This window comes from Falco rusticolus, chromosome 15 (genome assembly GCF_015220075.1).
Source record: "Falco rusticolus isolate bFalRus1 chromosome 15, bFalRus1.pri, whole genome shotgun sequence".
Classification (NCBI taxonomy): Eukaryota; Metazoa; Chordata; class Aves; order Falconiformes; family Falconidae; genus Falco; species Falco rusticolus.
Genome location: NC_051201.1, coordinates 3,137,835 through 3,153,038, shown reverse-complemented (window position 1 = coordinate 3,153,038; position 15,204 = coordinate 3,137,835). Strand labels below are relative to the sequence as shown.

The following is a 15,204-nucleotide window of genomic DNA, read 5'->3' as shown; positions in this document are numbered from 1 at the left end:
GCCAGGTGTCCCTTGCACAGGATCTGGGCTGCTCCTGGGACTTGGGCTTGCCACTATCCCAGGGGTACCCAGGTGGTACTCAGGGACATTCTCTGAAGTGCAGCCAAGGGGTTTGTGCAATTCCCTCTTGCTCTCTGCAGGCTGGTTTGGGGTTAGGGCTGAGGGGCTGGAAAGGAAACCTGTGGTCTGGGAGACTAGAGCCTGCTTAGGCTGGGAGCTGGAGGCAGACTCACTGTGCTTCTGCCACAGGCTTCCTTTGCAGCCTGGGGTAAATCCTGCCGTGTCCCCTGGCCTCTGTTTGCTGTCTGCACAATGGGGACATCAGCAGAACTCTGCTCTGGGGCGGTATTATTCTCCAAGGAGAAGGGTATATCTGAAATACACATAGTGCTTAAGCGGTACTTCCAGCAAGTTTTTTCACGTATACTGCAGAACAGCGTAGTTTAGACCCAAGGACCTGATGATTCAAGTCTATGTACTAAAATGGAGCAAGCAGCAACTTCTGGTTGGGCTGGTTCTACCCAAGTCCCCGCTGCAATTTTCAAAGCTGCTTTACCACCAGCGTTACCCTGAACCACGCTGATAACAAACCTTCAAACACCACCTTCATCCCGGACTTGCAAAAGATGCTTTATCTGGACTGTGGCTCTTGCAGCCCAGGCTGGTTTCGCAGAGCCCCAAGATGTTGGGTGGATGGCCATGGAGGAGACCAGCCCCACGGAGCAGGCACTCTGCCCTGATATGAACACAGCCACCTCTTCCCCTTCTCCCCAAACCACTGCCCGCTGGGAAGGAGGCGATGGGGTAGCATCACTCCGATGCCAATGAGTAAGGCACTGTGCTTCCCCTCTGGTTTTGTGGGGCCAACACCATGACTTGTGATGCTGCGATAGGTCCTGGGGCTCACCACTGCGGTCACCACTGAAGAAATAGCTGCAGTGGTAACAGGCAGAGAAATTGCAGCAAGTGGTGGAGCGAGGAGAACCCAGGCACTGCTACTGCGGAACAGCAAAAGGTACCTGGGACTGGGGCAAGAGCAGAGGAAGGGGCCTGATGAAGAGGGAGAGGTGGGGTGATGGTGCAGGAGCATCTACAGCATCATCAGTGCTTATCCAAAACAAGTTGCCTGGAGGAAAGGGAGGAGACTGGGAGGGAAGGGAGCATGCAAGGAGGAATGGGGAGGAAAGTTGAAGCAAGGGATGAAAAGAGCCAGCTGCGGCATCTGCGCAGCCACCTGCAAGGCTCATCATCCCTGGACTTGGACAGACTCGCCAAATGAGCAGATTATCAACTTGATGCTGCCTGGAGCAGCCAGCGAGGGGGGACCAACACCCTGTTTCAGTTTAAGGAAGGAACCAAAGGCTGCCAGACACTTCTTCTGGGAGGTGATTAATGCAAACATCCTCCAGCATGGTGGCCAGGCTGCTGGCTCATTCTGCAGGCAGTTGGGTTTGCCTTCCAGAAGAGACGCTCCCTGTTGCAGATGGCCCAGCTGCCACCCTCAGCACACAAGGCAAGGCAGAAATCGGCTCAGTGACAGGAGCCCAATTCCAACTCCAAGAACAGCATTAACCGTAAAACCATCTTTTTCTTATTGGATGAAGGCAACAAGTGAAGAATTTACACAGGCGTGGCCTTCCCAGAAGGGGTGAAGCTGATACTTCAGCTCTCCATGTGCCTGAGCACAAATACCCTAATCCAGCCATCAGATTTCTCAAGCTAACCATTAAATAGGAAAATTACTTTACAGCTTACAAGAACTTTGCTTGCTGCCAACATCTGCTCTGCTCCCAAGGCAAGGCTGCCAAAGTTTCCAGGAAACCCTCTCAGACTTTTTTTATTGTATTTATTAAATCTTGTAACTCAGAGCTGGTGGCACATTTTAGGCGAGTGTCTCAGGAGGTTAAAGTCCTGTTTTTAACTATGCAAATGGTCTCACAAGGGTTGGGTGGAAGACATGTTCAGGCATGAAGGTACTTTGTTCTGCTGGTTTTCAGGCATGGATATAGGTATCCAACCACAGGAAGCTGGTGCTTGGGCTTTCCCAACTCAGAAGGCCACCAGGTTGACAGGAGGTGTGTGCAGCTCTGGTTCCTGGCCAGCCTGGCCACCAGATCCTTTCAGTTCACCTCCAGGAGACGTTACCCTAGGTGGCATCAGCTGGTCATGGCTGCAGAGATGGTTTATGGGTTGACAGAAGGTGGTTGCAGTTCTGGTTCCCGGCCAACCTGGCCACCAGATCCTTCCAGTTCAACACCAGATGTTACCCTAGGTGACATCAGCTGGTCATGGCTGCAGAGCTGTTTTACGGGAAGCAGGACCTGCGTGCGGCTGAGACACTGTGCCCATGTGGAAGTGAGGGCCCTGCTGCAGTTTCACGCAGGTGGAACCAAGAACAACAGGAGGCACCGACACCGAAAGTCCTGCCTTGGTTTCAATGGTGAACCACATGGCTTTGTTGCATTGTTTTTATTCTTGGCCCAAAAATTACTCCGACCTGGTTATTTCCCCCGAAACCGTTGCGAACGGGTGCTCAGCCAATGGGCGCAGGGCTCTGCGCCCAATATTCCGTTTTTCCCTTTTATGGTCGTAATCTGGCCGCTCTGAGGGAAAAAAAGGTGAGAATGGACTGCACCAAGATGCAGTCGGTTCATTCCACGTGAGAGGTTGTCCCATGACCTGCTTCTGTCAACACACCACGGGGCCAGAAAAGAGGAAAAAACTCATCAGGCAGAAGGGGATGACACTTGTGGGCTCCAAAAAATGGAGCCCCAGCAGGCTTCTGAGTGATGAGACATGAAGAGCAACGGCGGATGTGCCGTCAGACACCCCGAACATCTGTGCTAATGTAAACCAACTAATTAGGGGCCAGGAAAACAGTATTGGGCACCATGACTGATCCTGGTTGTGGTTCTGGGAAGACTGCCAAGGCTTGGCCTTGAGTTGGAGCCATGTTGCTCTTGTTGAACTAGCATGAGAGAAAAATGCTAACAGAGAGACCTCAGTCCAGGAGGTCTTCCTCCTCCCACCAATAATCGTGGGAGCAGATAGACACTGATTTCTGTTCGTGGGTAGTAGACGACATTTACAGACCTCAGCCTCAAAGCCCTTGGGACTGCAACACCCCAAGCCCACATCCATCAATTCATGACTGAACCTTGCTGTGAGGTTCATTTGCAAATTCACGCTGCAGGTCCTAGCTGACATTCAACAGAGGTCAAACCCCACCACCAGGTGCCAACACAAACCTTCCCAGAACTGAAGATGTTTGGATTTTCAGATGTTTTCTCTGAGCCCCTCCTGGTTCCCAGCCAAGTAATTACACATTAGTCTTTGCTCATCTTATCCTGCACTCGTGAGGAGGCAGATAAGGCAGATAACTAACAAGCCATAAAGGAAACCACTTGCCCACTCTGTCCTTGAGCGTTCTGCCTGGAGGACCTTTAGGAAGCACTAGCTGTTCTCACCAGCGACAGGATTTGCAAATATCAGGTCTTTTCAAGTGGGATGAGCTAGCAGGAACAGTCGTGAAGAATCAGGGACCTAAACACTGATCTCTGATCAGTGCAAGTCACCAGATCCTGACATGAGTGTGTGCATCTCAATCCACCCACCAGCACTTACCGTGCAGCTGCGTGCTCTTGCCTTTCAAAAACTGCACAATATTTCGCAAGCGGAATCTCTTGTTGTAATTTGCGACTCTTTTTTTAAATTCCACTCTCGGACTGGAAAAGAAACAATTACTGGAAGAGGAAAGAAAAGGTTGCCTGAAGCAGCCCTAGAGCAATGTTTGGCTCCTGTCTCACCTGATCCTTAATCTGGGGCAGCCCTGTAAGATAAATAAGTTCCCAGGGAATGTGTTTATTCTCAGCACCCCAACGTATTTCATTCAAGTGTTTGCTCAGAAGGCAGATTCCTCTGCCAGGTGAGAAAAAAGAGGTAGTATCACTTAAAGAGGATTTAACCGATGTCGAATGTCGTGTTGGGCTCAGGCTGAGTCTTTGTCACATAAAATCCCTGGAGCCAAGGTAGGAAATTTGGCATTAATGAGCAGGGGAAAAGCCTCTGAGTTTCATCCCTCCTAAGGCGGCACAGTCACCCCAAAGCTGTGGAGGAGATCTTGTTTCTCTCGTGCGCTGCTTCTGACAGCCCCGTCATGTAAAATTAGAACATGGGAAGTTTCAGGAACAAATTCTCAAATGTGCTTCAGTTGCAAGAAGAAGAAAAAATTAGTACCACGGGGAAAATTTCCTCCCAGGCTGAAACTCTTGTCTTGACAAATGAAGAGAGAAGTGCCCTGCCGAGTCAGAGGTGTAGAGAGTGAGGAAGGATGGAGGAGACCAAGCATTTAGTCTCCAAAATTCTTGACCCAGACTTTCATGACTCTTTATAGCAAACCGCTTGAGCAATTTCTACTTTCTAATTTCTGCGCATCCGCTCATTAAAGGGATGAAGCGACAGGAGAGGCAGGAACAGAAGGAGCCTTTCTGGGCATCCAAATCAGCCCCAAGACTCATCTGAAAAGCCTGCATAATGTCGCTGTATAAATTCATGAGCCTCTTCCTCTGGGGAGCCGTGCTTTAGTGCCAAAAGATATTGCAGAATTACAGCAATCAGAAAACAATAAAGAGCTTGGGAAAACGCTGATGAGAGAAACTGGAAAAATTAGGGTAGTTAGAAAGACAAATGAGAAGGAATAAAATCCAGGTATTCAATAATTGGTGGGAGGCAGGAGGTAGATTAAGAGTTGTTTTCATGGCTTGTACTCTAAGCACAAGGAGCCATTAGGTGAAAGGAATAGATGGGAAATTAACCCCCACCCCCAAAGGGCAGCACTTTTGCTTGGCAGAGGTAATTAGACGGGGGAGCTCACTGCCACACACCCTTTCAGATGGAGCCACCATCTGAAGAGGTTCACGTGAACAACAAGAATACCATGTGCCACACCATTAGCAGCAATAAAGGCAGCGCTGAAAGGGCTTTCAGAAACCAAGCCTTCCCCCTGCCTCTCTGGCTTTTTTCCTTTAAACATCTGGAAGGAAGCAGCCGCTGGACCACAAGACCAAAGCAAGAAGTCTGATGAAGCCTTGACATTAGCCAAGAGAGACCTCAGCCGTGGTAGGGACTGCTGACACTCGCGTGAGTCTTCCCTCCAAGCCCTGACCCACCATATCCCACAGATATTTAAAATAAACTTCATCATTCATCCCTAAGGATGACCTTAGCTCAACAGATTCCTGGTAATCCAGCATTGTGACAGCTCATTAATGTTTAACTCCGGACGAGGGGGTGTTGCTGCTATCAGTGCACGGGGGAGGTGGTGTTCCCACTCACCCCTGATAAGAGATACCGCATCCTACTATAGGGGTTAAATAATTAGGGGTTAAATAACAGGGACGTGTTATAGTTGATGGAGGTTTATGGCCCAGCTCGCCCACTCCTTTGCCCCAGATGGATATAATCTTATAAAACAAACCATATTCAAGAAGCAAAGCGACAGTGCCTTCTTGCAGAGCTGATTTAACAAGGCCTGAGGGAAGCACAGGTGGTTTCTTACCGCTTTACGATGAGCTGTACAATACTTGTTATTTTTTTCCCCCATAAATCTCCAGCTCCTGGACTCCTGTCGTTACATCAGAATTGTTCCTTTTTTTGAAAAACAAGAACTGCAAAGACTCTCCAAATGGAGAGGCAAAGATGAAAAAGGGTATTTTTGCAAAGATTGTGCTTTTTAACACAAATTTCCTGGGTTCTCTGGGGTCTGACTTGCGGCATTTTGGAACATTTTTATTTTTTTTTGCGTAATTACTAACCCTGGCAAAAGCAAGATAACATGGTGGCCAGCAAGATAAAATAACTGGGAGGATTAATCCTGCCTCTTTAATGCTGCCAAGTTTTATAAACTGCTTGACCTCTGGAAGGCAAGAGCTCGAAAGTGAAAATAAAAGACAAGACAAAGGTCACTTATTCGATGCTGGGTGGGGGCGGAATGCTTGGCTTTCACAAATACTCTCCCAGAAGTTTTATGAATGGCTCATCAGACTTCTTGGCAACTCCCACATCCCCATAAGGCCTCCAGCAGCTGGTGCCAGTCCAGATCCACCGCACGGGGATCCCAGACTGGGAGGGCCAGCTCGGGGGTGTCCCCTGCCCTGCATCACAAGTTGAAAATGAGATTTCCTTTCCATTTCGTTGCAACCCATGAAGCTGAATGAAGTATTTCCAGGGAAAAGGGAATGGCTACAATCTTTCACTTTCATTTCCAGTCTTCCTACCTCTCCCAACGTCAGGAGGTGACATCTGAAGTAGAACAGCCCAAACACTGAGGACCTTGGCATTCAAAGCCGCACTGCAGATGTCCTTCTCTAAACAGTATTTTTAGCTCAGAAGCAGCGTCTCCATCTGTTTCTTCCTCCTTTCCTATAAGTTAAAGAAAAACAGAATTCCTGGAATCTCAGGTCCTGATTCATTTAAGTGACTCGCTAGAAAAAATGGTGAAACACATAAGCCACAGCTGCCTTGCAAGTGGCCATGGCCCACAGTTTTAAATCTCATCATTTTTTGAGTTTTCTTCCTCACTGATCTCACCGTTTGCCTTAATAATAAAGATCAATTTTCTGGCAGCCAGAAGTACCTAGAATTCAAGATCAGATTTTCCCCTCTGTTCCTCCCCTCTCTCCAATCAGCAATGTTTTCCTCTAGGCTAGGAGAAAATGTCACACCAAGCATGGTTTCTATCACAGCCTTGCAGGCACGGTGGCCAAAGGGTATGGCTGAAGCAAGGTTTTCTGTATAGGATAATATTTTTTTCTTAGCTCATGAAAAAACCCCACAAGCATCTATAGAGGTGCCTGGTGGTAGTCACAGCATCTGACCCACCTCCTGGAGGGTGCCACCAGGTCTGGCTTGGAGATAGGCTTGTGTGCAAGATGTGCCTTTCTATCAGCTGGTCCAGAGCGGGGCCACCTGACAAGCTTCACCTGCATTTTCAGTGGGTCTTTTTCTGCCATTTGGAAGGTTTCAGACAGAGCTAGTGTTTCCTCAAGCCAAAAAACAAGCTTTAAAATGTCCTTGTCTAAACTCCTCACTTCAGGGCACATGCAGAGAACTGCTGCGAAAGCTGTGGTGCACCAGGGACACATTGTCTCCACAGCTGGCTTGGGTCAACAAGTGGAAATGCCAAAACATGCAGAGGGAAAAAAGAAATCAATGGGAAGCCCAAAAAGTGTCATGCACCTTGGTGTAGCTGTGCTTAGTGAGGGAACATCCAGCAAGATGCTGAAATTCTGTGTGACTTGGAATTAATTGGCCCTGCTCCTGTTTTGACCTGCACGAGCATCCTTTGATAAGAAGCAGAGATACTGCTTATAGTTCCCTCCCCTGATGCTCTTTAATGGAATTTGGGGTGAGTTTTTTCGACAGGCTTGCTCACTTCTTTCATGGGAGCATCACCCGGGTGAAGCATCACCCCCAAGCAGGACAGAGGCTGAGCAGAGCCGTTTGCTCTCTTGTGAAGGACCTTCACGCATCAGTGGGGTTGTGTTTCCTTTCCTGGGAGGGCAGGCGAGCCGATGCCAAGTGCAAAGCAATGGTATTGCACAACACCGGGACAACGCCGCTTCCAACCGTCAGGGCTGCGAAGCAGCAGCGGTGGGAGGAGAGGACGTGCAAGCTGAAGCCTTTTGCGGCCCCCGGGGTCTTTTTATACTTTTAGAGAAGTTGGGCTCATCCTAAGTTCCTCTCCCACAGATTGTTCCTGTTGTTGCTGCTCTGACCCTGCAGATCATGTGGCTTGGTGTGACCTGGACGCAGCAGAGCTGGGCGCCGGGAGCTCAGGGTGCCCCCCCGCCCTGATGCTGGGGGATGGCGGGGATGGCGGGGACAGAGGTCCCTCTAGCTCCAGCAGCTGGGTGCTTTTGCCTAGTTGCCATCCTTCTCACTCTCGGTCCATCCCTTTAGGGAACTCGGTCCCCCTTTAACTTTCTAAATATGGAGTGCTCTCTGTTCCTCTGCCAGCTACCTTGGCAGCCATGCCAGGGAGCGACACTGGCTCCAGGACCCCAAACAGCTGTGTGCAGGCAGAGAAAAGAGATCTCCTTTCAAGGGGGCATCCCTGGAACATGTTTGGCATGAAGGGCAGGGTCATGTATAAAGGTGAAGCTTTCCCACCCAGCTGCTGGGTTTCCTTCAGCTTTTACGCACTGCGTCCTGGCTGAGTTCAAACTCCCTGTTGTTTGGATGGAATAAACCATCAATTATACGTGAGACTGGGTTTGCTCGAGGGCTCGGCCAGGAAAGCAAGCTGCAGCCCTGCTTTATCGTGTGCCTGGACACAACCACCCAGCCAAATTCATCCACTCTTGGCCACGCAGCTGCTGCAGCGGACACCAAGTTGGGGGCAGACAGGGATGGCACCCGCGTCCCCTCCTCCTTGCTCCCAGGAACACACCCAGAGCCAGGCTGGCACTGAAGAGCTTTAAAACCCAGTGCCAGGACAGTTGGAGGCATCGCTGTGAAGCAGGCTGTTAAACAGTCAATTAGGCAGCTCGTTGGGATGGGCCTGCGGCAGCAGCTCCCCACGATGCTCTGTTCTTTTCGGAGCTGCTGAGCTCCAATGCGCACTCAGGTGCTTTCTCCAAGGCTGCCAGTACCTGTGGGCAGTGGTGGGTCCTGTTCCCCTCACCTGTCCTGCCAGCTCCCAGGAGCAAGGGGTGGATTTTAGTACAAAAATCTATTTTTTCAAAGGGAAAAAACCCAAAGAGGGAAGCATCCACTTGGCGACGCAATGGAAGCCCTCAGCTTCCCCAGAGAGTTGACCCGAGTCTGTGTCCTACAAACATAGGTGCAAACCAGCCCACTCCAGAGAGTATTTTAAATTATTTGTGCCAGTGACTCGTTCCTGAATTAACTGTATTGATTCACAGCACAGTCTCTGCTGCAAACCCTCTGTGGAGGGAGCAGCCAGTGAGTCAAACGAGCAAACAGCTTGCACAGTTGTATAAGAAACAGGATGGTGAATAATAGCGAGACTCTGACCATCACATTTATGGCTGGAACACATGGGGAAGGGGATCAAGGTGTGCAGGGAGCACGGAGAGAGTGGGGACAGAGCCAAACCAGCCCTGAAACGTGCAGAAAAATCTGCAGCAAGAGGTGGGGGAGCTTGTTTTCTCCATCTCCCAAACTGAGCCAAAAGAGCTGGTGATGAAAATGCTCTTGCCCAGTGCATGCCCCAGCTCTGCTTCTGTGGCTGCAGAAGGCAGCAGGCACTGTGAGCCCCAGCCAGGATCAGGCACTTATGTCAACAGCAAGGTTGTTAAAGCTGTATGAATTTATGACAGCAAAAAACCTCACGGAAAATCATGAAATCATAGGTTTCCAGGTTCAGAGCAAGGGTCAGGGAGATGGGTCCTACGGGACTCCTTGCAGAGCGGGGGTTGCACTGAGCCTTTGCAGAAAGAGCAGAGCTGCATCCCCGGCTGGTGAGAGCCCTCCTTCACCAGGCTTTGGCTCCACTTTCTCTACGTTCCCCCTCCAGTGACACTTGGTATGCCTGTCTAGTTTTTGCAGGCCCTTCAGCCCTTCCAACGGTGAAAGAGCAGTGATGATTTTGGGGAAGTGGTTTTTCAGAGCCCTAAAACTTTCTCTGGAGAGAGGAGCACCCTGAGGCAGGGCTCCTGGCTATCACCGTGCACCGCCGGTGAGGTTGGATGTGGCCACGGCAGCTCTGCCTGCAGCAGGATGAAGCAGAAGGGCTTCTAAATTCCCTGTTTTCCACCTTTTGAGGACACAGGCTCACAGGGAGCACAGCTTCTCCATCCATGTTCCTGCCTTCACATTTCCTGAGGTGCACAACCCTGGCAGGGACATGAGGTCTCACTTGCTCCCATCCTGGAGAGCATCCATCATCGCTCTCCCAGGCTGCAAAACAGGGCTGGTGCTGGGGAGCAGGTGGCACCATCTCCATTAACTGGGGCTGATGCCCAATACTGGGCTCCTCCATCACTCAGGGCCACGGAAAATCCCACCTGCTCTTTTTCTTTTTTTTTCTTTAACAACTTAGCATGTGGTTTTCACAGTGACTCTGAGCAGCCCTGCGAGCAAAGCCAAGTTCATGTCAGACTCTGTTTTTAGTCAATCAGCCCTAATTAACGCTGACTGTAATGATTTTCAATGGCTGTGGATTCTTCCTGTTCATACGTAAGGATATTTCCACTGTTCACTTTCCAGGCTGTGGTTGTTATTTCTAGCGAGATATTTTCCCCTGTGATCCTCATACACATTTTCCAGAAGGATTTGAAACTCCTAATTTCAGAGATTGCCTTTGTTTGCTTAAAAGTCATCTTTTTCTTTTTGCGAGACATGCTGTTAGATTTATTGCAAACAGAAAAGCATCTTCTTCAATGCCAGCTACTAAGAATAAGCAGCTAAAAAGAAATCCATACACTGAACAAGCCACTCTTATCTAGCCCTGTATTTTAGTAACATTGGGATTAGTGTATTTGAATTTTGATAATACATGAGAAAAGTTTGTAGCAGTAAAATAATTCCCAGACTCCCTATAGGATTCTTGGTACAAACAATCACACTTTAAATGATCCAGAGAGTTGTTTTGGGGGTGGAATTTCAAAAAATCCACAAAGAGAAATGTTTTCAGCCCCTTGAAGTACAGAGGAAATATTGAATATAAGCAGAGGGAGCGGTTTGGCTGGGTAAGTGCACAGCACTAGGGAATGCACAGTTCATGGCAAACATAAAGAAATCCATGCTGGATTGTCCATATGCCTTAATGGTTCATATAAATAGATGAAACTTCACTGGCTTTGTTATTGGTGAGCTTAATCTTGTCTCAAGGAGTGTTTGGTGTCTACAGAAGGTTTATGTATATTGCTTATTAGAGCACGGGTGATTTAACAAGCTTATCATAACCTAGAGGGGGGTTGTTATAGAATTGATACTGTGCTATAGCTGGATATATGGCCCCACGGTGCGGGTCCCACGGCAAGACCAGCAGACAGATTGTGATGGTGCCAAATGACCATCGCCAAGCGCACAGGGCGATGTTCCAGCTCTGATCTTTATGGGTCTGCCAGAGCCATGGGCAGGGATGACACAAGAGCGTCCAGCTTCAGCCCCAGGCTGGCTTTGCTGGGACCAGTGCGGAGAGCTGCTCTGTGCAGACAAACAGACACCCTGGCAGGGACCCCACACCATCCATGGGATTTGCATTCTATCCCAGCCCTGCATCCCACGTCAGGGAGCAGCACAGCTCCCCGTGCTCCTCTGGCTGCATCTCCCCTCTGCTGTGCCCACATGCAGCCCTCCCCAGTGCCATGGGTGAGGCGAAAAGACACAGCAAAGCAAACCTGGAACCGCAGCTCAGCGGCACGTGGTGCCAAATTACCCCACCGCCTGCCCGCTGAACCAGCACCACTGCCGTGAGCAGCCCTCGCCTTTGTCCTGGCCGGGAAACCGGTCGGAAAATGAAAAATAAGTTTCCCTAACCAACAAAAATACTGCGGTGAGGCTGATTATTTTAGGTGATAGCTCCAGCCAAGCAGAACCAGGACTGGGCTGTCCCCCGCCTTTGAGCAGCACCCGCTGTTCTCTCACCCTTCTCTAGCGTGTTTCCTGCCATCACCCAGCCCCGGTGATTTCTGGGATGGATTTTGCAATTAATCCCCAGCTGGGTGAGATGAGAGAGGGGCCAACGTTGTGCCCAAACCCCATGCCAGCACCCCACGTCATGCCCCAGCTCCCCATCAGGGTCCACTAGGAAGGATGCAGCAGATCAGTACAAGGTGTTGCATGCAAGCGTAGCTAGAAAAGGGCTTTACTTCTGTACAAGCTCCATTATTTCAATGGAAAGCTCTTTCTTTCCCCCGCTGTGGCATCTCGCGTGCAAGAAGCCATGGTGAAGCCCTTTCTTGGGAAAGCTGTGGCTCTGGGGGGATTTTGCAGAGCAGGCAGCCGGCACAAGGCTCTCCCTGCAGAGGCAGGGAATGGGGAAATGCTCCTGAGATGCTGCACTGAAAGGTTGAGCTGTTTTTAATTTTTTTATTATTATTATTATTGGGGGTTTTTTTTGGTTTCACACTACCTTGTGGATTTTATGGGAACTCATGGGAGTATTTTAGTGCGGAGCATTTTCATTAAGGAACAAGAATCCTGTTTTCTTACAGATCTTCCTCATCACCCAAACCCAAAGGGAAGCAAGAAAATTATTACCCAGGAGACAGTAAAAGCAGGTCTTCCTAAACACAAGGTTCTCAGCTTGCTGCTCCTTGCACAGGCTGTAAGCAGCAAGGACAAGCCCCTGGGTCCTTTGCAGAAAAGATGTGGTAAAGGCTGTGATGCTCCAGGGTCTGCTGCCCAGAGCAGCATCTCTGAGCGTCCTCTGGGCCAGAAAATGAGATTTTGTACATGGGAAAAGGCCCACAATCTCTGTAAGCCATCCCTGCAACATACTTCACATTTCCTAATTGCCTTTTTGCAGAGGTTATTATTGAGTAATGCCTATTTTGTTGAAAAATTGCACCATAAACAGCCAACAGGGAAGGAAATAAATAATTGCTAATAAATGTCAAAATAGATTAGCAAACCAGAAAGGCCAAGAAAGAACAACTTTTTTTTTTTTTTTTTTTCTTTGGAAAATAACTGTGGGATTCTCGCAAAGATTGTATTTAATGAAAACTATTCCAGTACCTTCCAGGGGAGTTAATGCTTTGTCATTTCCTCAGACCGAGTTAAAATGCTGTCTGACTCCTCCGCAGTCTGCAGCAAGCCTGGAAAACAGCCTTTTCTTCTGTAAGACAAGGAAAAGAAGTAAAAAACTGATGAGTTTCTTCTGAGCATATCAGGAGCTCAGACTACTGCATGCAAAGGGCTCTACCAGGCTCCAGTGTTGGGAAATTTTGTAAATTTGGGGTCTTTATTAGATCTCCAGAGTCTGAAATTACATGTGTATCTCACTGATATTTAGTTAAAAATCTCCAGAGTCTGAAACTACATGTGTATCTCACTGATATTTAGTTAAAAAATATGCTTCCAGGTCCCCTCACAGCAAAGCAAAGCAGGGGAAAATAGAATTTACGACCTTAAATAAACTGTAGAATAATATATAAATAAAGATCAAAATAAGAACAAAACAAATAAAGATGAAAAAGCTGTTACCTCACAGCCAGTCAGTGTTTGGGAGTTTTCTGTACCTCTGACACCCCGAGCTGTGCATCCCCAGCCTGGCCCTTTCTGCAAAGAGATGCAAGGCTTCATTTGGCCAAAACAACCCTTGCGCTGCCCCTTTGATTTAAAGACTCATTAACATCGGCGCAAAGCTGCGCTTTCCAGCCTGACTGCTGAGAGCTGTAAAAGTGACTTATGGACAAGGGGGAAAGGCAGAAAGAGAGAAGAAACCGCACCCAGCTCTGCCCATGGACCCACCAGCACAACCCCGCTCCCCTTCCCAGGTTGTTACCCTTGCTGAGAAAGGACTGGTGCCTCCAGTTTCTGCAATGACCTCAGCTTTCAAAGTTCAGAAAGCTGGGTGTTTTTTTAATATTATGCAAAGAAACGGCCCAACATGAGCTACTTCAGCACAAATCCTGGGCAATTTTTTTTCCTTTTCATTTTCTCCTCTTTACTCAGCAGAAACCCATATTTCCTTGCTCTTGCACAGAAGAAATAAAAACCTCAAGAGCATAGAGGATGCAGAAATTAATAGCTAACCCTTCTCTCTCATTCCTCGTGGCTCCCCTAACTACTCCAGCTCAACTTGTGGTTGAGATTACAGTGATAAATCACAAGCTGCTCTTTGAAATAACAGCTCTGATTTCACCCAGTGCAAGGAAGGAGAAGGACCAGCGGTTTGTGCAAGGCTGGTGGGGACTGGGCTGCGATGGTCTCCCCTGAGCTCGGTGGTGGGTTGAGGGGACCTGGACAGGACCACACACCTTCAGGAATGCCACTCGTGGCCCATGGCTGGAAACATCAGAGAAAGATTTGCCCCTGCTCCAGCTGCCGTCCTTATAAAAGGGTGAAGGGCTTGAGCATCCTCTGGGGCAGGATGGGGCTCAGCTGATTTGCACAGACTCTGTCAGGCATGCGTGCAGCTACAGGGGGATTCTGGGCTGCATGCAAGCCTACACCAGCTGGACGAAGCAAGGGAGCCAAACCTCCAGTTTTTCATCCCCCAAAGAAAATTTGTGTGTACGACAAAGGTTTAGCACCTCTGGTCCCCAAGAAGGCAGCCCCTTGCATGGGTGGTGACTCCAGACAGCAAGCACGGGTGATGCACGGAGGTGATGGTGATAGCCCACTAAGTCCATGCACAAGATCTACCAGGCTCCCACGTTTCTCCTGCTGAGCCCTTCTGAGCAGAAATAAGCCCTTCGACACACTCAGCTCTTCCGCTAACCCGGACCGAGTTTCACCTTATGTTTCGGGATCTTCTGAAACGCACACCGCACCCCTATTTTTAGCCTGTCCTCTCGGTCCCAGCTGCTCTGGCTGTGAGACCCTCACAAGACGCCTGGGGCCAGGCGGTGTTTGTAGGTATTTTTAGCCGTGTCCATCTGTGTTGGGCCGGGCTGGGCAAAGGTGCGTGTGGTTTGAGCATCTGCAAGTGAGACCGGCTGGGCAGGGAGAGCAGAAACGGCTCCAGTGCTTTTTGGCCATGGCCGGCAGAAAATGTGGAAGTGGCTCCTCCATCCTGGGGTCGGGGAGGGTTAAATAAAGAAAAGAGCCGCTATGGCCGGTGTGTCTTTTTGGGTGCAGCTGAGACCAAGCTCACCGGCGGGATGTGGCTGTGCAGAAGTGGGGATCAGCCCTGTGCCCAAACCCATCCGTGCAAAGCCCTAACAGGGCGGAGGGTGAGGATAAGGGGAGGCTTCTCCTCTCCTGTATCACCCATGTGTCTCCTCCTGCACCTCCTGGCCCTGCCACAGAAACCTCAGCATCACTGTTGCATTGCCCAATGCCACCAGGGGTGCTGGGGCTCACCCCCTATCTTTGCTCTCCCAAGGGGCACCCATGGGAGATGCACAGCCCCGCAGAGCCAATGGCCCCAGCGCTTCCTCTTTCTCAGAATAAAGCATGATGTTTCTCCAAAAACACCACCACCAACAACAAAAAACAGACCCAAGGAAGCAAAGCTGGAACTTTTACTTTTTTTGTGCCTTTTTAAGTGAGTTTTACTACTTTTCAGGT

The 15,204-nt window shown here is 49.4% G+C and overlaps 1 long non-coding RNA gene across 3 annotated transcripts; it reads right to left on the bottom strand.

Annotated features, from left to right (window-relative positions):
- Positions 1–1,480: 1,480 nt before the first annotated feature.
- Positions 1,481–13,992, bottom strand: LOC119158035. Of its 3 annotated transcripts, none has more exons than XR_005107739.1 (4): positions 13,174–13,992; positions 12,706–12,805; positions 3,625–6,420; positions 1,481–2,603 (listed from the first exon to the last, which is right to left on the bottom strand). It is a non-coding gene; the product is annotated as an uncharacterized LOC119158035 (long non-coding RNA). The 3 variants fall into 3 exon arrangements; XR_005107740.1 differs by having other exon boundaries at positions 1,481–3,725; positions 5,558–6,420; XR_005107738.1 differs by having other exon boundaries at positions 1,481–6,420; positions 13,174–13,976.
- Between the last annotated feature and the right edge of the window lie 1,212 nt (positions 13,993–15,204).